At 39.4% G+C, this 25,528-nt stretch overlaps 1 protein-coding gene across 10 annotated transcripts in view; it reads right to left on the bottom strand.

The window, feature by feature from the left end:
- Positions 1-25,528, bottom strand: part of ENOX1 (ecto-NOX disulfide-thiol exchanger 1) — a 555,654-nt gene that overhangs the window by 270,311 nt on the left and 259,815 nt on the right. For all 10 annotated transcript variants that reach the window (XM_078433342.2, XM_078433340.2, XM_078433328.2 and 7 more), the window contains one exon: positions 2,090-2,233. The gene's annotated coding sequence lies outside the window, so the exon portion shown is untranslated. The remainder of the gene's footprint in view (positions 1-2,089; positions 2,234-25,528) is intronic.

Raw genomic sequence — 25,528 nt, forward strand, 5'->3', positions numbered from 1 at the left:
AAATTCTGGTCTTCCGAAAGAGAATTCATAACTGCCTGTTACTGTCTTTCTGGACTGCCGGGAAATAAATGTAAGCCCAGAAGAGAAGCATGATGGCGAGGGAAGAGAGTGATCCCAGTGCTAAAAATTGGGTTCCTAGGTGCAGCCCCACCCTTTATTCAACTCTGCCAGTTTCAGCATCTTCAATTCCAGGTGAGGAGCTTGGAGTCTGGGCAGTCCCGGTCCTCTCTGCAGGCACATGTGAAGGAGGGCTGAATCTGGTTGTCACAGTGACTGGGTGCTAAGGGAGCTACTGGTCGTTGGCCCCAGGAAACCAGGGCTGTTTAGCCATTCTAGAACGCATGGGATAATCTGGCATCATCAAGAACTGCCCCCACCTCGAAATGTCAATAATGGCCCCACTGACAAACACTGATAGATGATTTTTAATGCTCCTTCAATCAGTCTGGACTCTTAAACTTAAGCAGAGTGTAGAGATCTTTAGACACTCAGAAAAGAACTGTGAGGCTACGCAAATTTCTGGATTATACAATTTCATAGAAGAAGTTCAACAAAGTGGGTTCATTTCTCCTGAAGAGAAAAAGGATCACTTGGCAACCGAATCTGTGATGATACAGGGGGCTCTGACCAGTAAGTTCTCTCCCTCCAGGGAAGAAGGAATGCACCATCATGCTAGGACATCTGGAATTACCTTGGCTTTCGCGACAACAAGGTTTCTAAGGAAGGAAAATCTATATTAGGTTTAAAAAGGAAAGTGGATTCCTAGGTTTGAAGGCAAATAGATTCTCATTAGTTTCAGACAGCTCAAGCGGGGTCTTGCTTACAGATGAGGGGAGAACGTTTAGGTAACTTCTGAAGTCCTTTCTAGCACTTCCGTTTCTATGGATACACTTATTAGGTTTCTACACACTATGATTTGCTACCAAATTGACAGACTGGAAAGTTGAAGGTGGGGGCACAACTTCCCATCCCTCTCCCCCAGTACGTCCTGCGTGCCTCACACTTCAAAGTGTGTCAGTCATGAGGCCCAACAAAGAAGGGTGCAGAGGGAAAACGGGAATGTACCAGCACTGCAGTGAAATCTACTTTGGTTTCTCAGTAGAAATAAAAGAAATAAAAAGAAAACCCACAGAAAAGGGCCATTAGGGGAGAAAACATTTGTCACCTTGGACAGAATAAAAGTCCAACCAAATGAAATAAATGCCTGTGGAAAAAGACGTGTCGTTCTAGGCAAAGTACTCGGTTCCTTCTCCCTTGCTCTTCATTGAGTTTTTGTCCATTCAATGTACCAAGCTTTACCCTCTCCCCTGTTTATTTTTCCACCTATGAAAGATGCATGGATTGAATTCAGCCTTCGGGTAGGTCTTTGTTGGAAAGTACTTTCAAAGTAAAAGTGTTTTACTTGGCACTGTCTCAACAGCAAAACATGTACTTCCAAAATAAAACGCTTGCTTTGCAGGCAAACTTTTTTTTTATTGAGTAAACAACAATATTGTTTGCAATTTTTCAAGCTGTTAATATACACGTACTAAAAGACAACAACAACCCTGTTCTATCATTGTAAATCAGAGGGTGAGTACCCCTTGGCAGAGCTACATGAAAACACTCTGGTCACTGAGCCTTTATAATTTAAAAGCTGTCATAATGATCATACTAGTTGATATTGACAGATGAGGTTTTGATTTTTAGTGTTTCAAAATAGAATTTATCCACAAGGCCTCTAACTAATTGATAGCACTTAACAAAATCTGATATATATAGACATCCACTATAAATTTATTAAATCTATTCCGTTAGAATTTATAGAACCCAAAAATAAAATTTGTTTCAAGCCCAAGTGGGGGATATTTTATTTCTAATATCCTTGTAACATTCTACAGAGTATACAATAATAAGTATGAGAAGTAGCATATCAAATTTCTTTTCATTTCTTTAATCTGTCTCCCAGTGAAATCAAGGGATTACAGTCTGTGCATATTCTACTTCCAGAGTTCTTATTACAATGGGGTAGGACTATTATCCACTTTAAAAATATCCCTCAAAATTAATATCTTCACTAAGAGAAATTAGAAAAAAAATTAACACAAACCTTAAGACCTCCGGAGGATCAGAAGACAAATAGGTTCTCTGAGGACTTGGTTGAAATAATGCATTCACAAAAGTCTTTTAAATGGAAGCTGTTCACAAAGGGAGTCCCATGGAAGACAGTGTGGCTTTGACATGCCAGGTGCTTCTGGAAGGAAAGAAAAAAGCGCGCTATTAGGAAGTATCCAAGTGCTATTACTGCCAGTCCCAGCCATCATTGTATTAGCATCAATTGCTATTATTAATATAATGGTAGGAATTTCTGTAATCTTGTGTCCCCCAATTCTTATTTGTAAATGGCAGGGTAGGAAAGTAAGCTCTCAGCTCTGTATCTGAAAACTTTTAAAAGCCAGGAGTATTTTACTAACTCTTATTTTTCTCATTATCTAAGCAGGCTAGGATTGAAGAACTGTACATGGGGTATGAGGACAGAGGCAGCAACACTGGTATTTAAGGGATTCCGACCAGCACAGCAAGGGCCTGCATACATACGGGCTCTTTAATTTGAACCACAGGCCTGCAACTGAGAGAGAACTGGCTCCATTTTACGGATGAGAAAACTAAAGCACAGACTCCTGATGCCGGGCTTAGAACCCAGGTCTGTAAAAGTCCAAAGGCTTCGTGGCTCGCTCTTTTCCTCATTTGACTCTGTGGCCTATGGGATTTGGAAAATATATTTTAAAAAATTTTTATAATGTTTATTTATTTTTGAGAGAGAGAGAGAGAGAGAGAGAGAGAGAGAGCGCATGAGCAGGGGAGGGGCAGAAAGGGGGAGACACATAATCCAAAGCAGGCTCCGGGCTCTGAGCTGTCAGCACAGAGTCCAACCCGGGGCTTGAACTCGTGAACCACGAGTTCATGACCTGAGCCGAAGTTGGATGCCGAACAACCGACTGAACCACCCAGCTGCCCCTAGAAAAATATTTCACAAACAGAATTGACAAGAGAACAGACAATGCAGCAATTTATTAAATTAATCCAAATATCATTAAATTTAGGACATTTTCTTTCCTAATTTGCTTTAGTTTTATGTATGGTACCGTCATAATGGAGTCACAGGAAATACAGACTTCCAGTTGTAAGCAGGGCAGCCTTTCTCCCATCTTTGATCTTGGGTTTTCTTGCTACGGATGGGAATGGAAGCCACACCTTCTGTGGTATCTCCGACTGGTATTCCTGTGTCTCCTCATGGCTATATCCATCTTAATGGTTGAAGGTGACTGGGAGGGCTGGGCAGGGCACCATCTAGATTTCTATTCTCAATTTTAGTCAAATGTCTACATGTTTCCAGTCTCTCTAGTGCCAACACAGCCCCTCCGCCTACCCCCCCCCCCCCCCACTGGCTGGCCCAGCACCCCCTCTTACACGGTGTTTCGGGGTCACTGCCCACCAATAACAACTTCAAAATCTCCCTCGAAGTTCCAGCTTTTTATGCCACTGACTTCTGAGTATTGGGACTTTTAGCTCATGTCCACACCGCGTTTGGGGAGCTCCTCAGAAAAGCTTTGAGAATGATGGAGCGAGAAGGTCACGCATAACTTTAACAAGTTTTTGTTTTATTTTTATTTTTGGCAACAAAAGCTTAAGTCATGGATAAAGAAATAGGGAAAAGACAATTGATAGCATTTTCAGAGTTCTGTAGGACTGGAGCCTGGGATTGTTACATCGGGGGGAAAAAAGAAAAAAGAACAGAGCCAAACAGAGCCAGTTTATCTTTGCATAAAAGAAGGAAGAAGGGCTTGACAAAGAGCAGGGGGGGAAAGTATTTGGACCACGGGATCTAACCGAAATGACAGGAATGAAAATAAATAGAAACTCTTCTTAAGACCTCATATACTAGCGTTCTGTTTTCTTCACATCGCTCAGAAGCAAAGTTTCAGGTTCTCTGCCTAAAGCTGCAGAACCTGTTTCCCATAAAATCCCAGGGGCAATTTTCAAGTATTCACTCAGCCACTATTGATTGTTCCATTTATTTATGAGGTGATCAATAAGTCAGAAAACTCCAAGAATATGGAAATGAGCAAGACAGTCCTCTTCTCAAGCCTGTTAACTTTCCTGGAAGGGGATGTAAGTAGGATGTCAGAAATTATAAGAAGGGCATACGAATAAGTGTTTGAAAGAACGGGGTCTGGACCAGACTACCTAAGGTTGTTCCTGTTTCATTACTTACTAGCTGCGCGACCTGGGGCGAGGTATTTAACCCTTTACCCTCAGCTTTCTCATCTGCAAAATGCAGAAATGATGCACTTCCCGCGCAGGCTGTTGTGAGCATGAACACAGGTTATACGATAACCTATATAAAGCGTTAGGCAAAATGACTGGCACAGAGTTAAGAACCCATCGAATGTTAGGAAGAAGTAATACGACTGTACTGCCAGATAACAGACCGGAATGGTGTCAGTGAGGCAAAAAGTGCTCCAGAGCTTTAGAAGTTGGGGATCCTCTCTGTAGGGGATGAAGGGAATCAGCAAGGCTGCAGTGGGAAAGGTAGCATTCAAGATCGACCGTAACTAAACACGCACGAATGATTAGGCTTTTATAGAAATCCTCTGAAGATAATTGAAAAGCTAGAAAATGAGCTACTTTAGGGAAAAAAATAGGCCCATGAAATTAGACATTATTTCCCAGGATTTGGTGTGAAAGTAGATATCTACCATAACAACACAGCCAGGGAATGATACAAAGAAGAAAATATATGTATCGCTACGAACAAAGATATAATATCTCACTGAACCCTGTTTTGTTCAACTGTAATCCAAAATGACACTATGGCTTTTAATGGAACTTGGCAAGCTCTAGACATACCATTTTTAAACTTAGCTTCAAATTTAAATCATAGGGCTTGTGACTCAAATCTCCAATGTGACCTTTACAGGGCATTGTTCAGGAAAACATGCCTGTCGCTGTGCAGAGGAACTACACACCCTTTTATTCTGGAAAGTATAATGAAAAGATGGACTGTATTGTTATAAGCACAGAGCCACAGAAGGATCGTGACTTTTGATTTTCTAGAAGCAGTGAAAACAAAGACTCTATTTGATTTTGCATCATTCATTTCGAGATGTTGTCTTATCCTGTTAATGAACATTCCCATTTCCTTCATATTCCGGACTTTATTCAATTCAAAAGAAGCTTAGCAAGAATCGCATCATTTATGGATTTAAAATGCAGTCCCTCTGAAGTCCCTTTTTAGGGGACTTTCTGAGCCATGCTACTTTGTCCTTGCCGGACCCATATGATATCGTACTAAACAGAAGAACTGAAAGCACATAAGGCTTGAATTCTTCGCCATCCTCCCTGCTTCCTGGCCCTGGAAGGTCTGCGTGAGGAGAGTGAATCTGCAAAACACCTGGTAGCATCCTTCCCTTTTCACCCTTCTTTATCCCTTCCACTGAATTAGGAAATCCCACCAACTTATCTTCCCATTCATCCAACACGCGATGTTATACTTCACGCACTACCATAAGCTTCTAGCTGGTTTTCCTTCTTGTAGCTCATCCTGAGAATAGTCAAAAGAGGAGTCATCCTCTCTGACTGGTCTATGGTGGTGATAAACAAATATCTGGAGAAAAAAAAAACAAATGAATGACTACATAAGTGAAATAAAACCCAATTCTAATTATGTATATCCACTACCGAAGAACCTACAATGGTTTCCTATTTTCTCAAGCATCAGATCTAAGCTCCTCGTTAAGAAGAGATGTTCCCACCATCCTCTCTAACTTTAAAACAGGCTGTTTCTGACCTAAACCCTGGGGTCAAATAGAAATGGTTTGTTTATTATATTACAGTGAATCTCACCTAGGGGTACGTCCCAATCGTCCAAGTCTACCGAACTGGAATCAGCACGTGAATGGTATCACCATAGGCATTTTAAAAAAATGCTCCACAGGTGATTCAGATCAGATGTACATCACTTGTTAAGAACCATACTTATTCGTATGCCCTTCTTATAATTTCTGACATCCTCCTTATATCCCCTTCCAAGAGAGTTAACAGCCAGATTACCCTCCTCTGCCATCTCCTCTTCTGCGTACGAACCCATCTTTCACAGCACACTAGAGGCCTCCTCCCCTTCAGTGACTCTTCCGAGGCCACAACAATATTTTATCCCTCTCCTGGCTTCTCGTTATAGACTTAAAATATTTTAAACTAGAAAGATCTCCCATTGATTCTCTTGCTTGACTCTCTACTAGTATCACACCCTTGTGTAACCTCCTTGTCCTCCCCACCTTGAGTGTGGGCTGGATTTAGTGACTTTTAGTGAACAGAATACGGCAAAGGGGACGGAAAGTGACATCTCTCTCGTGCTCTGACTCTGATGACAGCAGCTGCTTCGTTGTGAACTGCCCAGTGGAGTGACCCATTTGGTAAGGAACCGAGGGAAGTTTCCAGCTGATGACGAGCAAAGAACTGCTGAGGCCCTCGGTCCAACATGGGAGGAACTGAAACCTGCCAGCCACTGAGTGAGCTTGGGAATGGATCCTCCCCCGGCTGAGGAGGGTGTCCGTAGATCCTGCCCCAGGCGGGATGACTGCTGGGTGGCCCAACACCTTGACTGAAGATTGTGAGAAACTGTGAGCTGGAAGATTCCCCTAAGCCATGCCCCGATTCCTAATTGTGATGGTTACCATTATGTGTCAACTTGGGCAGGCCGCGGTATTCAGATGTTCGGTCCAAACATCAATCTGGATGTTGCTGCGAAGGTATTTCTTATTTTTTTTATTTAAAAAAAAAAAAACTTTTTTTAACATTTATTTATTTTTGAGACAGAGAGAGACAGAGCATGAGCGGGGGAGGGGCAGAGAGAGAGGGAGACACAGAATCGGAAACAGGCTCCAGGCTCCGAGCCATCAGCCCAGAGCCCGACGCGGGGCTCGAACTCACGGACCGCGAGATCGTGACCTGAGCCGAAGTCGGACGCTCAACGGACTGAGCCACCCAGGCGCCCCGCGAAGGTATTTTTTAGATAAAATTAACATTTAAATCAGTGGACATTGACTAAAGCAGATTACCCTCCATAATATGAAGGTTACTCTCCAACCAGCTGAAGACCTTAAAAGAAAACAGACTGAAGTATTCCAATGAAGAGGGAGTTCCGCTTGCGGACTGCCTTTGGACTTGAGCTGAAACATAACTCTTCTCTGGATCTCCAGCCTGCTGGCATGCTCTGAAGATTTTGGACCTGCCAGCCTCCATAATAGCATGAGCTAACTCCTTATAATACATCTCTCTCTCTCTCGATAAATAGACCTACAGATGTATATGTGCAAAGGTATGTGTATATACGTATACAAGCATGCATCTACATGATATACACACTCTTGATTCTGCTCTTCTGGGGAACCTGCTAAGTTCCAGGATAATCTGTCAAACAACGATACATAACTAATATGAGATGCCTCCCCACTCTAGTACTTATCAGACTGAGTTATAATTACTTTTTAAATTCCCCTATAATCAGAGCCTTATAGCTCCCAGTACTAAGCCTGGTATATGGCAGGTATTCAATACGTATTTGTTAAATAAACTAACGAGTAAGTGATAAAGCTTCAGCAGCAGTGTCTTCATGTAACCACCCACTGCCAAAACAAAAACAAAAACAAAACGAAGGCAGCAATTCCCTAATTTATTGTCTGTAGTCACAGGCGCCTTCAAAAAAGGTACAAATAAATATAAGAATTGTAAGATGACATGTATATCCCTTCAAAGGTGAGCAAAGAAGTAGACATGAAAACTGTGACATGTTTGGAGACTGGAGTGGAGGCTTTCTGGAGTTGGAGAAGACCAGGGTGTGACCTCCAGAGGCGCAAATGTGAAATTTTGTAGCGTGGCTTAGAGCTAATGGCAGGGTTTTGTATCAGATGGATTTTGTCTCGGAGTGTGTGTTTCTGAAGATGAATGCGGCATCGGTGTTCAGAATAAGAGGAAAAAGGGGCAAGGCTACTGCTAAGAGAGTGAATTAGAGCTAGCAGTGAAAATACTAAGGAAGGGCTAGACAGAAGAAAAAGGCAGGAAATGGAATTCCATCTAATTGATGGAATTTCTTCTATTCATACTAAGATAAAAGAAGTAGTGAATATAAGAATATATTCTTATAAGAATATTATAAGAATTATAAGAATATTTTGAGCCAGGGCCTGGGGACAAGAGTAAGAACACTGACAAAATGTAGTGTTTTTCCAGAGGGGAACAGGCAAGTGTCTGCCTGCCTAGGGAGTGGAAAGCAATAATGAACTCGGCTTTGAGGTATGCTGAGTTTGAGAAATGTCACATTCCCTCCTATGTTTATGCATACTGAAAACCCAAGGTTTGATAAATCTTTCCCCAAAGATTAGTTCAGAATTTCAAAGACTAGGTCTTTATTTTTTTTCCAGCTGGGATATAATTTACATATAGTAAAATGCACAGATCTTCAGTGTATATACTTCAATGAGCTGTGTCAAAGATATACTCCCAGGGAACCTGCATACCAGTTAAGATAAAGAGCATTTCCATCACCCTTGGAAATTCTTCTCCAGTTAAGTCCTCCCAGAAGGGGAGTTCTGATTTGTGTCACTATAGATAGTTCTGCCTATATGCGAAGTATATATACATAGAATCATAGAGCATATACTCTTTTTTGTCTGGTTTCTTTTGCTCAACATAATCATTATTGTTTATTCTTGTTGTGAAATTTATTGGTTAATTCATAAGAATTACTCCACTGTATACATGTGTAGTATTCCCTTGTATAAAAACACCATAATTTGTTATCCATTCTCCTGTTGATGGACATTGAGGTTAATCCAGCGTTGGCCATCATACACAAAGCTATTATGAACAGTCCTTTTTTTTTTTTTTTTTTAAGTTTATTCATTTCTTTCGAGAGAGAGAGAAAGCTGGGGAGGAGAAGAGAGAGAGGGAGAGAGAATCCCAAGAAGGCTCTGAGCTGTCAGCGCAGAGCCTGATGTGGGACTCGATCGGAGGAACCGTGAGATCATGACCTGAGCTGGAATGAAGAGTCTGATGCTTAACCAACTGAGCCACCCAGGCGCTCCTATTATGAACATTCTTATATAAGACTTTTTGTGGATATATCCTCTGTTTTTATTATGTAAATAGGCATGAGTTCTGGGGCATAGAGCAGGTACATGTTTCAGTTTGAAAGGAACCACCAGTTTTCCAAAAATAGCTGTTCCTATTTTACCCTTCACCAGCACTGTATGAGAGTCTCTACATTCCCACGCCCTCACTGGCATCTGGTCACAAGTGCTTTTATTTTTATCTATTCTAGTGGGCAAGAACTGGTACTTGAGTTTCCATTTCCCTTAGGGCTAATAATGTCATTATTACATCTTCAAATGTTTTTTGTCCATTGTAATAACTTTTGTGAAGGTTTTGTTCAAGTAGTTTGTCCTTTAGGGGAAGGGTGTTCTTTGTCTTTTTAAATTAACTTGTAAAGTTTCTTCATATATTCTGGACTCAATTCCTGTGTCATACATATGTATTACAAATTGTTTTTCTAGTCTGTGGCTTCTCTATTAACAATGTCTGTTCATAAGAAGGAGTTTTTTGTTTTGGTGAGGTCCACTTTGTCATTTATTTTTCTATGGTGGTAGTGCTTTTGGTACCCTAAGATAGAGTTGCCATATTTCTAAAGCACAGTTCTACATTTTTTTCCTAGAAGCTTTACAGTTTTTGCTTGTGTGTAAAAGCCTATGATATACCCTGAATTAATTTTTGTGTGAGGTAGGCATTAAGTTTCATTTTGTTTCAATACAGTTAATAAACTGCTCCAACATCATTTGTTGATAAGCCTTTCCTTTATCCTGCTAAATTGCTTTGGTGCCTTTGTTGAAAATCAATTAACTATATAATTGCTTATTTCCTGACAGTTGATTCTGTTCCATTGATCACTTGTCTATCCTTATCTAATACCATATTTTCTTAATTACTTTAAGAAGTCTTTTATAGAAGTCTTGAAATCAGGGAGTGCGGGTCCCCCAACACTGCCATTCTATCTTTCAAAAATGTTTGAATCAGTAAAAAAAAAAAAAAAAAAAAAAAAAGAAAGGAAAAATGTTTTCATACTTTTAAGTCCCTGTATTTCCATATAAATTTTAGAAATTGTCAATTTATACCAAAAAAAAGCAACAATAAAATCTTTTGGGACTATGTTATATCTGTACATAATTTTAGGAAAACCCAACATTTTAACAATTCTGAGTCTTCCATTCTGAAACATGATATATCTCTCCACTTATTTAAATCTTCTTGAATTTTTTATCAGAAATGTTTTATAATTTTTAGCGTACAGGTCTTATACTAGTTATTTAAATATATTACTACTTCACGGTTCGATACTATTATAATCAGTATTGTTTTAAACTCCATTTTCCAATTGTTTCTTGGTGTATAGAAATAGAATTGGTATTTTATATTGAACTTGTATTCTGAGACCTTACTAAATTAAATCAATTTTTGCTAAGTTCAAATAGTCTTTTTAGGTTCCTTAGGATTTTATAGATACACAATCATGCCATTTGTAAATAGAGACAGTTTAATTACTTCTTCCTTTCAATCTGTAAGCTTTAAAAATGTCTTTTACTGGTTAACCCTATTGCATTGGGTAGGATCTCCAGGACAATATTAAAATGAATTAATGAGAGCAGACACCCATGCCTTCTTCCTGACTTAGGAGGAAAGCATTAATTGTTTCAACATTGTTGGTTGTAGATGTTTCATAGATGTCCTTTATCAGATTAAGGAAGATCCCTGTATTCATAGTTTTGCTGACACTTTTTATCATGATTAGGTGCTGAATTTTGTCAAATACTATTTCTGGGTCGATCGATATAATCATATGATTTTTAAACTGTATGTATTTTTTTTTAATACTGATTTAAAAAAATTTTTTTTAAAGTTTACTTATTTATTTTGAGAAAGAGAATGAGAGAGACAGAGAATCCCAAGCATGGCTCATGCACGGCTCGATCCCAAGAACCGTGAGATCATGACCTGAGCTAAATCGAGAGTTGGCTGCTTAACTTATTGAGCCACCCAGGTGCCCCAGTGGACTGATTTTTTAATGTTAAACGCATACTTGCATACTTGGAATAAATTCAATTTGGTCATGATATATCATTTTTAAATAGATCACTGCATTCTATTTCTAATCGTGAATTAAATATTTTTGTGTCTAGGGGCGCCTGGGTGGCTCTGTTGATTGAGTGTCCGACTTCAGCTCAGGTCATGATCTCACAGTCCATGAGTTCGAGCCACGCATCAGGCTCTGTGCTGACAGCTCAGAGCCTGGAGCCTGCTTCGGATTCTGTGTCTCCCTCTCTCTCTGCTCCTCCCCTGCTCATGCTCTGTCTCTCTCTGTCTCAAAAATAAATAAAAACATTTAAAAAAACTTAAAAATAACATAGAAATAAAAATAAATAAAAAATATTTTTGTGTCTATAGTCATAGGGATGTCAATGTCTAATTTTCTCTTATAGTGTTTCTTCTCAGGATTTAGTATTCAAGTTACACAGACCTCAGAAAATGACTTGGAAATTGTAGTCTCTAACTCTATTTTGTCTACTTGCTTCAGATTTGTATTATTTCTTCTTTAAATGCCTGAAGGAATTCACTAGTGAAACCATCTGGATCTAAATTTTTCTTTGTGTGAAGGCTTTTAATTATTAATTCAATTTATTTAACAAATACAGAGCTATTGCTGTTTTCTATTTCTTCTTATATCAATGTTAGTAGATTTTATCTCACTAAACAAGAAATTTGTCCATTTCATCTAAGATGATTTTCTTTGTCTCTTACTGCTTCTCACATCATATAATAACAATTCCTGGACTCAGGTCTTTTTCTTTCCACTTTACTAAACCAAACGCATCTCTCCTGACTTATTTAGCTAAATGTTGTATTTTCCTTTTCTGTGAGCTTCTCTAAGCCCTTACTGTTTTAATCTTATACTGCCTTAGTTTTTCATTATCTTTCATTATTAAATCTCTGCAAATAGACTCCTTGAAGGCAGAAATTATATCTTTAACTTCATTGTCCTCCATAGCATCAAGCATGCTTGCTTAACATTAAATAAATATTTTGAGAGTACTGATTTGCCCACTCTGTGGGTTACTCTAAACATCTACTGTGGAAAAGCTTGGAGCATCTCATAATTCCAGGAAGCATGGAAGTGTTAAAAATAATGATAATAATGAAAACTATTTGGGGGCATGTCAAAAGGCAAAGTAGCCAACCTGAAAGAGTTTCCAATGGCCAAAACCGAACCGATTTGAGAAACAAAATAAAATAATAATAACATTGGATTATGTAACTTAAAAATAAAATAAATACCTGTGAGTCCATAATGATATAAAAATAATTGAATAAATAAATAAATGGGAGAAAAGAGACAAGTCTTCTCGCAGAATTTCAGACAAAAATGTAGAAGGAGTCAAAACAGAAAATAATTGCAACACCCAGTAGTATTTGTTACAGGCCAGATTTAAGGATGAATACTAAAATTTTAGTGGGCAAAAACTTAAACAAGAACATGATAGTTATATAGCCTCTAAGAAGACCCCTAAAATATTAAAATCACTCTAGTCATTTTAACGTATGTCCAAAAGTCTTTGATACTCTTCTTTCTATTCAGGAGATGGAACTCAATTTCTCTCCCCTTGACTGTGTGCTAGCATTAGTGACCTGCTCTAAATAAATATAATATTGAAAAAGAAAATAGTAACTGTGAAGGAATCTGGCAGACAGATCAAGTGATCAAGGTTCATATCATCAGCAAAAGTCATGAAGATATCATGTACCGTTGAAATAATGAGAAGGGCACTTCACCTCTGTGGTATTGTTCCCTAGGATCCAAAACCCTAGTTCAATCGTGACAAAACCTCAGGAAAAAACAAACTGAGGAAAATTCTACAAAATACCTAATACCCTTCAAAACTGTCAAGGTCTTGAAAAACTGGGAAAAAGGGGCGCCTGGGTGGCTCAGTCGGTTGAGCGTCCGACTTCGGCTCAGGTCATGATCTCACGGTCCATGAGTTCGAGCCCCGCGTCAGGCTCTGTGCTGACCACTCAGAGCCTGGAGCCTATTTCAGATTCTGTGTCTCCCTCTCTCTCTGACCCTCCCCCATTCATGCTCTGTCTCTCTCTGTCTCAAAAATAAATAAATGTTAAAAAAAAAAAAAGAAAAGAAAAACTGGGAAAAACTGTGAAACTATCACAGATTGTTGGAAACTAAGGGGACGTAATCCCTGTGGTATTCTAGATGGGATTCTGGAACAGAAAAGGAAGAAATGAAAAACTAGTGAAGTCTAAATAAAGTATGGATTATAATTAATTGCACCGGACCAAGGTTAGTTCATTAGTTTTGATAAGTGTAGCAAGGTTACATAATCACAGCACAAGTACCATTAGGGGGATCTGGGTAAAGAGTATACAGAAACTCTCTGTATTATCTTTCTTCTTTTTTTTTTAAAATTTTTAATTTTTATTTATTTTTGACAGAGAGAGAGAGACAGAGTGCGAGTGAGGGAGGGGCAGAGAGAGAGAGAGACACACAGAATCTGAAACAGGTTCCAGGTTCTGAGCTGTCAGCATAGATCCCTACATGGGGCTCCAATACATGAGCCATGAGATCATGACCTGAGCTGAAGTCAGATGCTTAGCTGACTGAGCCACCCACATGCCCCTCTGTATTATCTAATTCTTCGGTAAAAAATTAAAATTGTTTAAAAATGAAAAGGTTGTTTTCTTTTTAAACTTTTTAAAAGCATCTATTGTATCAGACCACACATTTATGTTTGGATTCACTGGAAGTCTGCGGTCCTTGTATTTATATTAATAATTGAATTTATGCTCCCTTTTGTGAAATACAGTCTAGATTGGATTTAAAACTACACAACATTTTTAAGAAATGGACTAAATAAGAGCAACTTATTAGTAACAACATTAATAAAACCTATACCAATTACATCCAAGAAGACACAGGACACCATTAGGGAAGTAAATAATAAACGTAAATATCCAAAACCACTCTTCCTCCAAAAGTCAGTGAGATAATACAGATTCTCTTAGGAAACAAATACATAAAAGAAATTTATAGCTATCTTTTGGTGAAGTAGTACCACATTATTTTACATTTTAACTTTACAACTTTAAAAATATATGAAATTTATACTGGTTCTATATGTTTCCAGGTCAAGATGGCAAACTGATCACATAATTTATCCCGTGCCTTTCTAGGTTCCTATTAATATTCAAGTCAAGAAGCCAGATCCATACATCTATAAAACCAAAGAAAATAGGAATGGGTGAAAAAATTCGGAAAAATTCTAGATGATGGAATTGAACAGAGGACTAATAAAGCTGTAATCCAGATACATGTGGGAAGAGAGGATGATCCAAAGAATCCAGAAAGTTGGAGAATACTGCAGAGAAACAATCAGATTTCCAACAAACTCCCTAAAAAATAGGGTTCTAGACTATAATATCTCACAACAGAGGAAGAGTTTCCAGTAGGATTTTTATTCTTTTTTTAAAATTTTCATTCTTAAATATAACTAGATAAAAACTATTGACAGACATTTGAAAAAAATTGGAAAGATAAAAGAAAATATCTATAACAAATGAACAGACAGACAAAATGTCCTTTGAGGAAACCGGAATAATTTGGGGAACAGAAGAGAACTTTAAAATCTCTAAAAAATAAGATCAAGAGGGATGCCTGGGAGGCTCAGTTGGTTAAGCACCTGGCTTTTGGCTCAAGTATGGTCTCAGGGTTCATGAATTCAAGCTCCACATTGGGCTCTCTGCTGTCTGTGCAGAGCCCACTTTGGATCCTTTGTCTCCCACTCTCTGCCCCTCCACACCCACACACATGTGCGCGCTCTCTCTCTCTCTCTCTCTCAAAAATAAATAAGCAATAAAAACATTAAAAACAAACAAGAATAAGATTCTTCAAAAAAGGAACAAAAACTAAGGAAGAGTACTAGAAAATTAAATTCAAAAAATTTAGAAGTCAATATCAGGTAAGAAAATCAATTTGAATAAGACTCTCAAAAATTTTTTAAATACCAGAAATGGAAAATAGAAAAGAAAACAGAAAAGATGTAGAAAATCTAACTAGAATGCCCGACTACTATGAATTCCAAAGAGAATTCCAAAGAAAAACAGAAGAGAGAAAATAATCAAAGAAATAATTTAAAAGAAATTCCCACAACTAAAGGTCACAACTTTTCAGAATGAAAAAGCCCTTCAAGAAGGGATATCAAGGAAAGAATCATAACCAGCTATTTATTAGTTACAGATCCTAAAATAAGTGTCTAAAAATGGGAACAGGAAAAGTAACTTTCAAAGGACAAGAATCAGATTTCTTATCAGCAATACTGGATGCTAAAAAATAGAGCAATGTCTCCCAGTTCCTAAGGAAAATTATGTTTAACCTCTAATTCTTGATCTAGCCAAAACATTAATAAGTCATTTTCACACATGCAGAAATTCAGAATATTTACCTCCTACATTCTCTTTTCAGGAAGCATCCTAAGAAGGCTTTAGCAGCACATAGGATTAAAGTAAGAAAGAGGAAGACATGCATCCAGGAAAGATCAGTGTCCAACAAGATGCCTAGGTAGCAAGTGCTCCACCATGGGACAGAGGGAGGTATTCGGATAAAGGGGGAATTTCAAAGATTTCATTCTACCTTCTGAGAGGCTGAAAGTACTTAATGGTAACATAATGGCATAAAATGCAAAGAAAAACAAGAGCAACTAGAAACTGTACAAAAACAAAAGGCTATACCAGATAAGGCAATGTAATCATAGCATACTACTTAGATGAGCAGTTGAGTGATACTTATATATTCATAATAATTTTATATTCATTTTCAAGTTTTATAATCAACCTGCACACAAAACACTAAAGTCTTAACATGGTTAAAAATAGAAGATAAATGATGGGACACCTGGATGGCTCAGTTGGTTGAGGGTCCAACTCTTGATTTTGGCTCAGGTCATGATCCCAGGGTTGTGGGATTCAGCCCCACATTGGGATCCACACTGAGCATGAGAGCCTATTTGGGATTACAGAAAATAATACAAATGATACCAACTTTAATAATGTAGAACTAACCACACAAATGAGAGAGACTGGAAGATATTAAAGGGAAAAGAAGTTGAGAAAGGGTGATATTCTCATCTTATAATGTAAGAAATCATTAGATACTCTCTATAGTTAAAAAGATAGAAATATAGAAATAAGTATATTATTGTAAAGTACATAGGTAACGAGAGAATTAAGAATTGGAGTATTTTGAGAATCAGGACAATAGGGAGGTAGTGGTACAAATAAGCTAGATCTTTATCTATCATCATAGTAAGTCAACAGATCTTTTTGTGTCCTAAGACTCAATTTCCAAAGTGGGGGAGGGTGGATCCCCCCCACATCAACGAACAATTCTCAGACACCAGCAACATGTCTAGTAATTGAACCAAATTGTGACACTATCTACCTGGAGATAGCACCAGATTCTATTAAGGGTTCTGCCCTACAATACTGCCTCCCCACTCTGACCAGTTCAGAGTAACAGTTGCAAGCTTGGGTTGTTATCTATGCTTCTGACCCTTCAGCTACAGACTAGAGGTTCTCATGATGACTGCTTCCTTGGACTTCAGATGCCAGTCACAAGTCCTGACTGTCACCTGTATTTCCTTTTTTTAAAAATTCTTTTTAACATTTATTTATTTTAGAGACAGAGAGACAGAGCACAAGTGGGGGAGGGACAGAGAGCGAGCCAGAGACAGAATCTGAAACAGGCTGCAGGCTCTGAGCTGTCAGCACAGAGCCCGACATGGGGCTCAAACCCATGAACCGTGAGATCATGACCTGAGCTGAAGTTGGACGCTTAACCGACTGAGCCACCCACGTGCCCCGTCACCTGTATTTCTGACCAACTGGCTAAAACTCAGAGGTTTCCAAGACCTCCTCTTTGATTAGTTTACTAGAACTGCTCACAGAACTCGGTGAAACATTTTACTTACTAGACTATCAGCTCATCATAAAAGGATATGACTCAGGAATAGCCAGATGGAAGAGGTGAGAAGGCAAGGTATGGGGAAAGGGCAGGGAGCTTCCATGCTCTCTAAGTTGTGCCACTCTCCCTAATCTCCATGTATTCACCAACACGGAAGCCTTTGGAACCCTGCCCTTTGGATTTTTATGGAGGCTTCATTACATAGGCCTGAGTGATTAAATCATTAGCTATTGGCAAGAGATTCAACCTCCAGACCCTCTCTCCTCCAGGAAATCAGGGGGTGCAACTGAGAGTTCCAACCTTCTATTCATGGTTGGGTCCCCTGGCGACCAGCCCCCATCCCTAGGTGCTTCCAAAATTCACCGCATCAACATAAACCCAGTTGTGGTAGAAAGGAGCTTATTAAGAATAACAAGACCCCCATTTCGCCCTTATGGCTCTGAAGCAGACTTCAAAAACTCAGGATAAGACCAAATATTATAACAAAAGACATTCCTATCGATCTTATCGCTCAGGAAATGCCAGGAGTTGTGGGAGCGGTAAGGCAGGAACTGTGGGCAAAGATCAAACACATATGAGAAATATATTCTGGTCATCTGAATGATGAAATATATATTTCTTATAAATCACGGTATTTAGCAGATAATACCTAAATTTGATAAATTGGGAAATGGTTGTTACACGCAAAGCAACACCACACACACTTGCACTCAATTTAGCCAATATTACATATCTAGAGCTTTAAAGGCTCTAGACAAAAATATAAACACAGAAACAGTTAAAAGAGTTACAAGCTTTTCTCTGGGCAATGACTCTGGGGGTGGAATCCAGAACTATAGTTTTCCATTATAAGCCTACTCTATTTTTCAATTTTTAGAAGCAGATACGTGTATTTTATTGATGAAAATAAATGTGAAATATTTATTTGGAAATCACCCAACTAGACTATGCTTCATAGTGCAGACCTCAGCTGTAAATAAGCTCTTGGTATTTCAGAAATTAAAAGACAACATTTTTAAGCCTCCAATAGGAATGTCTGCTACAAATTCTACCCTGTGGCAGACAATATCACGGAAGTAATTTTAGAAAACGTGACAAAATAGCCTGCTTTGGGTATAGTAAGTGTTAAGGAAATTAAAAACTGTGGTTAAAATATGTGAGAAATAGACGAAGTGAGTAAATGCCTATCCTTCATGACTCTCCATGATGGTCCCTAACACATATTACAGAAAGGGGCACATTGGTCTTATCAGGTCACTAATACAACAATAGAAGACGGCTTAAATTGGAGCCATCCTGGACTATCTGGAGACTGTCATTTATCCCCTCTGAGATTTCCAGTAGGCAAGGTGACAACCTGCCCATCAGAATCAGCATCTGTGAGCCACATCCCCAGCTTTCATTTCTAGGACACAATACCTCCACCATTTAAACATGATGCAGCTCAAAATGACTTTAGGCATACTCTGACACCACAGAATTTATGGCGCCTGAAATTAGGGATGTACTTGATAGGGCATGAATTTGAGTTTTCTGGATATGACAACTACTGTGTGATATAGATTTGAAAAAAAGTAAAAGTGAAGTCAGAAATTTTAAAAAGAGACAAATGTCAAAATAAGAAAGATTGTAGAGTCTGTGGATGGTATTCTCATTCATCTTCAAATTTCCTTTGCTCCATGTTTAAACATTTCAAATAAAGAGTTTTTCCAATGTCATTCGATATAGGCAAACATCTGAAATTCAACAGCCGACTTTAAATACTTCCCATCTTGTAGGAGCGTTAAAAATGAATGCTGGCTTGCTTTTCCTAAAGAAAAAAAAAAAATATGGGCTTCTATCCTCCCTTCCTGAATGAGAATTTTCCAGCCGTTGCTAACTTTCCAGATGTAAATTCTCAGAGTTGGACAGTCCTATATCTAAATACTCCTTTTTAGCAAAAATTAGGTCTCAGAAAAGTTCCCAAGTAGTAATAGACTTCAGATCTCTGTTGGAATTCATTATGGAAAGAATTTATCTGTACATATATAGAGATATAACTAGAAGAGGGAAGTCTCCATAATGTTTTTGTAATAGAATAACAATAAAAAAGTAAATAATCTATAAATGTGATAAGACTGCCTTGCTGTGAATGAAATAAGAGCTTAAGGAGCCTTCAGATCACGTCATGTGAGCTTTCATAAGCCTTCCAGAAACAGGAAAGGATGAGATTTTCCTACCCTGCCAGTCTGCTCTGTTGTTTCTGATGTATTTCACCCGTAGCAGCGGTCGTTACTTTTATAATTACTATGTAATCCTTTTAGGTGAGGTGCCACGACAGCAAAGATGTTGTGTCATTTGCTACTACATTTCATAATCTAGAAGAGTATCTCACATAGAGTAGGTATTCTGTACAATTTTTAAATGAATAACCACCTCATAATTTTATCGTAAAAAGCAAAGGGACAAGGACAGATGAAAAGTGCTTTGCAAAGTCTAAAACGTGTTAAGACGTTAGTTATCGTTGCTGTTACTCAGCATAATCTGCTTCCTTGTTGGGGCTGGCTCCTAAGAGCTCTAACAGCCATTCCCTGTGTTTCGGATCCTAATACTAGGCTATGTAATTAGACTCAGCTACAGGTGACAGGGAGAACAGCACAGTATTCAGGGTGAAAACCAAATGCCGCCTCTGCGACTCACTTATTGGCTGAATGACCTTGAGCAAGTTACTTAAACTCCATGCTTAGTTTGCTCATCTGTAAACCAGGAGATAACGGTGTCTAACTAATAGGGCCGTTGTGAGAATTAAATGGGCTACTGTATGTAACTCACTGGAAACAAGGCCTGGCGTACAGAAAGTTCTAAGAGTGCTGCTAGGGCTGATGTTACTGTTCCCACAGAGCAGGAAGTTCAGTAAGGTCCACACGCTGATTTGTTTTAAACTGCTTAATGCTGTACAAGTTTAAGGATAAACAGCATCCTTAATGCCGTACAAGTTTAAGGATAAATTTTGTATCCTTGAATTTCTCTGAGTTTCAGCAGGATGCACTGTTCCTCGACATATCTAGCTCCCTAAAGAGCCCCAAGGAGCTACAGCTCAGTAAGTTATATGTTTGGGGGAAATATGGATATTAGCTGAGGCTTTTAATCAGAGAGGCAGCTTCAGGGTCTCCATCCACTCTTCACGGGGTTTTCAATGCGTTTTCACTTTCATGAGTCCTCTTCATGTGACCTGGACATGACAAGCTTCTTTAAACATAAAACAGTTTTCGTTTTGATTGAGATTTGCTTTAGAAACATTCTTAGCGTCGGTGAGCTAACGCATTTTCAGATACCGATTTCATTCAGAAGAGCTTAGTTTATTATTATTGTACACATGATAGAGCTTGTGAAGTTATATTTATATTGACTCTTTGTTCCATTAGTATTGAAATCCAGATGCCAGTTCGCCTCAGTGTAAACCTATCAGATGGACCCGAACTTTTCTCGAGTATTTAAAAGGAAAAGCCCAAAACAAAATAACACGCCATTTCTGAACCATACTCTGTGCTCCGAGCAAGACCCTTCAGTTACAACTTCTAAATTAGGTCAAGGGGTTCTCCTGGGGGTTGGGGGGGGGGGGGTGGGGGGAGTAGTTCACCAGAGAAGTTCTAAAATTCCCAAAATAAAGCATAAAGCAATATGCCATCTCACTGATTCTTGTTTGTTCTTTTCTAGTGCTTTGGGAAATGTTAGACCATTGGTCTGCATCATTTCATCTCCTTGTAGGGGAAAAACTGTCAACGGCAGCTGTTGCTTCAGACTTCCATAATCTCTCAGGTTTGTTCTAAGAGATCCAAGAGGACATCACCCCAAATTTCCTTTCCAGAGGTGATCATGCCATCACCCCAGTGTAAAGCTTACTAGCGTGTGTCTCTCTCTGTGTGTATATACATATTTATGTATGTATATATAATGTACATGAGCTGTTACTGATTTATTTTTCATTTATGGTCTTCGAGAACCAGGGGTTGGGTTTTTCTATAACTAGTAGGTCTACAAATGGCTGCTGAGTTTTAAACCCTTACACACGATTAGTTACACAAAAACAAAAATCCTCCCAGGGTAACAGAGCCCAGAAAAGCTACTTCTAACTTGCTTTCCTTCTGACTATACTATATACTTCTAATTACACAACACTGTGAGGTTCCTGTACCATCTTGCATATTTCCATCCAAAAATTCAAACCTATTTCATCCTGAGAACAAAAGCTGGCAAGAAGCACTCGAGTGATGAGTGAACAAAATGCAATAAAAAAGCAGCATACTGACATGGAAATGTCATGTGTGCTGCTGAATGGCACACAGCTCCAAAGTTTACCAAAATATTGTGAAACACTTTGCCAATGAGCATATAATTGACTGAAAGACTTGCCAGCACTATTCTAGAGATGTCTAACATACTATATAATAAAGAAGATCATTTACAAAAAAAAAAAAATTAAACGTTAGAATACATTTTTAAAGAGCTTCCAAAACCAATGCGTTTTTTCCCCCAATTTTGGCCAAGGAAATTACTGAGATATTATCAGCTTTCATGTTTTGATGTTCATATTTTCCTGGCTGCCTATCACTTGCATTTCTGCATGACAGTCAAATCAATCAGTCAATCAACATGTATTCATTATTGAGAACCTAAGAAGCATACATTTCTTGGCTCAGATTGCGATTGGTCAGATCCTGATTCAGGAGGCCAGCGTCTGTCCTTCTTTACGAGCATGTATATTCTTCCATCCATCCACCCATCCATGCATCCATCCGTCTAACCATTCACCCGTCTAACCATCTTTCTAAAAGTATTAATTAGTCAAGTATCTAAGATGCGTCAAGCACTCAGAGAAACAATGGCAAACAAGAGAGATTCCCTGCCCCCATGGAGTTTATAGTGTAGCTGGAAAGATCCACTTTGTGCTCAGTGTAGGATAAAGAAAGAACAGCCTGCTAGATGGGCAGTGGAGAGAAAGGTTATAAAGAAACTTCTGAAAGAAATAGCATTTATCCTGAGTTCTTAAGAGTAAGTGGTACTGAGTCAGAAAACAATGAAGAGAGTTAGGGGTCAGAAGGAACAGCACGATTAAACGATCCAACAGGAAAAAAAAAAAAAAAAAAAAAAGAGCAAGACATTAAAAAAAACTCACAGAAGGAAAGGCTGGCATACAGAGAACATGGAAAGAGGCGGCAAGAAATAAGACCAGAGAGACGGGCACAGGTTGGGACTCTTCCTGTTTTTCTAAGATTCATCCTTTGCCTTCGATCCCTTTTCTCTGACAGTTTATCATTTTAATAAATACCGGACAGGGCTCTAATGATATACCCTGAAATAGCAATAAACAATGCCAGCATTATTCTAGTATTCTTAACATGAACCTCTCCTTGCAACCCTGTGAACTGTCCATAACTAAACACAAGCAACTCTCCACCTACCCACCAGGGAAGTCTGGAGAGCTTTTTACACGACAGGTTAAGCACTGGGGCTGCATCTCCGCCTGTGAGTTACATTTCCTTTTTGAAACTTACTTAATGAGGAAAAATAATGCAAAACTAAAGAATACTTTGAATGTCAAAAAATTAAAAAGGGGGAGCATCACCGGTACTCCTTTACCTTCAAGTAAAAGTTCTCCCGCAGCTGTTGATCACAGTTTGAGAGACAAGAGGTTTCAAAGAGAAATAAAGATTTCAACACCATAACTTTCCATTAGTTGATTACATAAACAATGAAATGCTTTCATAGAAAACATCAAAATCGTTAACTATGAAATTCATAGATTGATGCAATGCCTGTTTATTTTTAAAAGTTTTTTTTTAATGTTTTAATTTATCTTTGAGACAGAGAGAGACAGAGCATGAGCAGGGGAGGGGCAGAGAGAGGGGGAGACACAGAATCTGAAGCGGGCTCCAGGCTCTGAGCCGTCAGCACAGAGCCCGACGTGGGGCTCGAACTCACGGAGCGTGAGATCATGACCTGAGCTGAAGTCGGATGCTCAACCGACTGAGCCACCCAGGCCCCCTTGCAATGCTTGTTTATGTTCACACACACTTATACGCACATCTGTGTGTGCATCTATATCTCACCAGGCAGTGAGGGGAGTAGTCACACTTAGCTTTTATCCTTGTGGGTTAAGACAGGGCAACAACATCCACTTCATACTCACCTCTGAAGACAAAGAGGCAATTTTGGATTTCAGCTCTTTTTCATACTGGATTCTTTTAAAATTCAAGTAGAATGAACTGTGATTCAAACCAGTGTTACATATCCTAATTTCCAATTGAGGGTCTGTTTGTTTTTAGTCTTAAATACTTTGTTTCAGGATGGTGAGTCCCACTAGGTACCTGCTAAATTCCCAAACGAGAAGCAACTATATTTCACGAAAATGTTTATATCTAGTACCAAACACATCTTTATCTTAATAAATTAGGAAATGTCTCTCCTATCCTTTTGTTTTTTAAATCCTCTTTTCTTTTCATTTTGGCACATGAACTTGTAGCCGTGGCCAAACGCCATCGGTTGAGAGTATTAACTTCAACAGCTGGGAGGGATCAATGCCTGACGTGGCACCAGCCCCCTCCGCCAGCCAACCCTCCTTGAGCTCTCCCCACCCGAGTTCTGGGTTCTGGCCCCACTGGAGCCGAATGGCTTTTTCTAATTAACCCCTCCACTCCCGGTTGTCTACAATGATATAGCAAAATCTACCAGCGGGTTCCTTTGGGCTTAATCTGTAGAACTTTCTTACAACCACAGCCGTCTAATAACTGGGACTGTTTATTTCATGAAGTAGTAAACTCTCCTTACCTATGTCTGAGCACCAGACTATTAGCTGGATAATCAATCAAGACGCCACGGAAGAAACAGGTGGTTTCCACGGAGGAAAGTGGCCAGAGGTCCAGGTTTGGCCACATCCCTCCCTAATCGTTAAAATAACCTGGAGAGCAGACTTCCCGTCTGCCCTGATGTGAGTTGAGGCACCCTCAGTGCCAGTAATAAGATGACTTAACAAGTGGTGTAGATACACGTCTTATGTCATCCTCACAGCAGTGCAATGATATTATTCTCAAAGAAATAGAGGCTCAGAGCATTCATTGACTTGTCCAAGGCCATACAACCAGGAGTGGAATAGCGGAACACAGGGTCTTCTTCGTCCCGGTGAATCACATGCCCTAAAAGGGCCACGGCTCAGGAGATGCCTCAAAAAGATTCTGGGACCGGCTGCATGAAAATCGCTATGGGTAATTTTAAAAATGCGTATTCCTGAATCTCAGCCAAGAGCCATGAATTAGACTGTTGGAAGGTGGGTCCAAGAATCCGCATTTTAATAAGCTCCCTAGGTGTTTCCTATTCACAGGAGACTCAGAAAACTGCTAATCTAAGTCTTTTCTTCTATCTCTAAACTTTGGAGGCTTAGTTTTTCATTAGGAACACTCCTGGGGTTTTTTTCTTATCCATCACTTGAATATCTTTTATGAACAAGTCGCAGCTCTGGCCCTCCTGGTTTCACAGGTTTTTTTTAAGTTTATTTATTTATTTGAGGGGGGGGGGAGAGAGAATCCCAAGCAGGTTCTGTGCTATCAGTGTGGAGTCCAACGTCGGGGCTCGATCCCACGAACCATGAGATCATGACCCGAGCCAAAATCAAGAGTGGGATACTTAACTGACTGAGCCACCCAGGCGCCCCTCACAGGTTTCACTTAACAAACACTTATGTAGCATTTGCTACCTGTAAGGCCCTATTGATTGATGATTAAATTCTCACCACAACCTTACGTGCTAGATAATATTATGATACTTATGTTATAAATGAAGAAACTTAGGCACAGAGACGCTAGAGGTTCTTGCCTCAAGGGTCCCAAGATGCGACCTTAGGCTGTGTGGCTTGAGCCCATGTGTCAACTACCACACTGGGCTTCCAACACAGACCTGCAGCTTCCAACACAGGTTTGGGATTGTCGTGAGAAGCACTGGGAGAACACCTGCAGGCCCCTTAGATCTGAGCTTTATGCACCAGCTTACAGTTCCTTGAAGACGCCCTCCTGCTCCGTATCCCTGTGTCTTCACGTGCTCTGCTCTCTCTGCCAACATGCCCACCACCCCTCCTGCACATGGCTAATCCCGCCTCATCTGGCAAACCTAGAGGCCATTTCTGGGTGTCCAGGATGAGGTAGGTTCCCCTCTTCTCCGTTCCCAGGGCCCAGAGCTCACTGGCCTCATGGCGCTAATTACACTGAGCTATACCCACAGATCTGCTCCTCCCTTCCACAGGAGACTGTAGAGCCCCTGAGGACACACACTGGGACTTATTTATCTTCTGCTCCAGGTGTCTAGTGCGAGAAGGAGCTCTATAGATGCTTGCAGCATAAATGAAAGGTTGCATTCAAAGCAAGGAATGGTTATTTGCTTTGTAAT

This window comes from Panthera onca, chromosome A1 (assembly GCF_046562875.1).
Source record: "Panthera onca isolate mPanOnc1 chromosome A1, mPanOnc1 haplotype 2, whole genome shotgun sequence".
In the NCBI taxonomy this organism is placed as follows: domain Eukaryota; kingdom Metazoa; phylum Chordata; class Mammalia; order Carnivora; family Felidae; genus Panthera; species Panthera onca.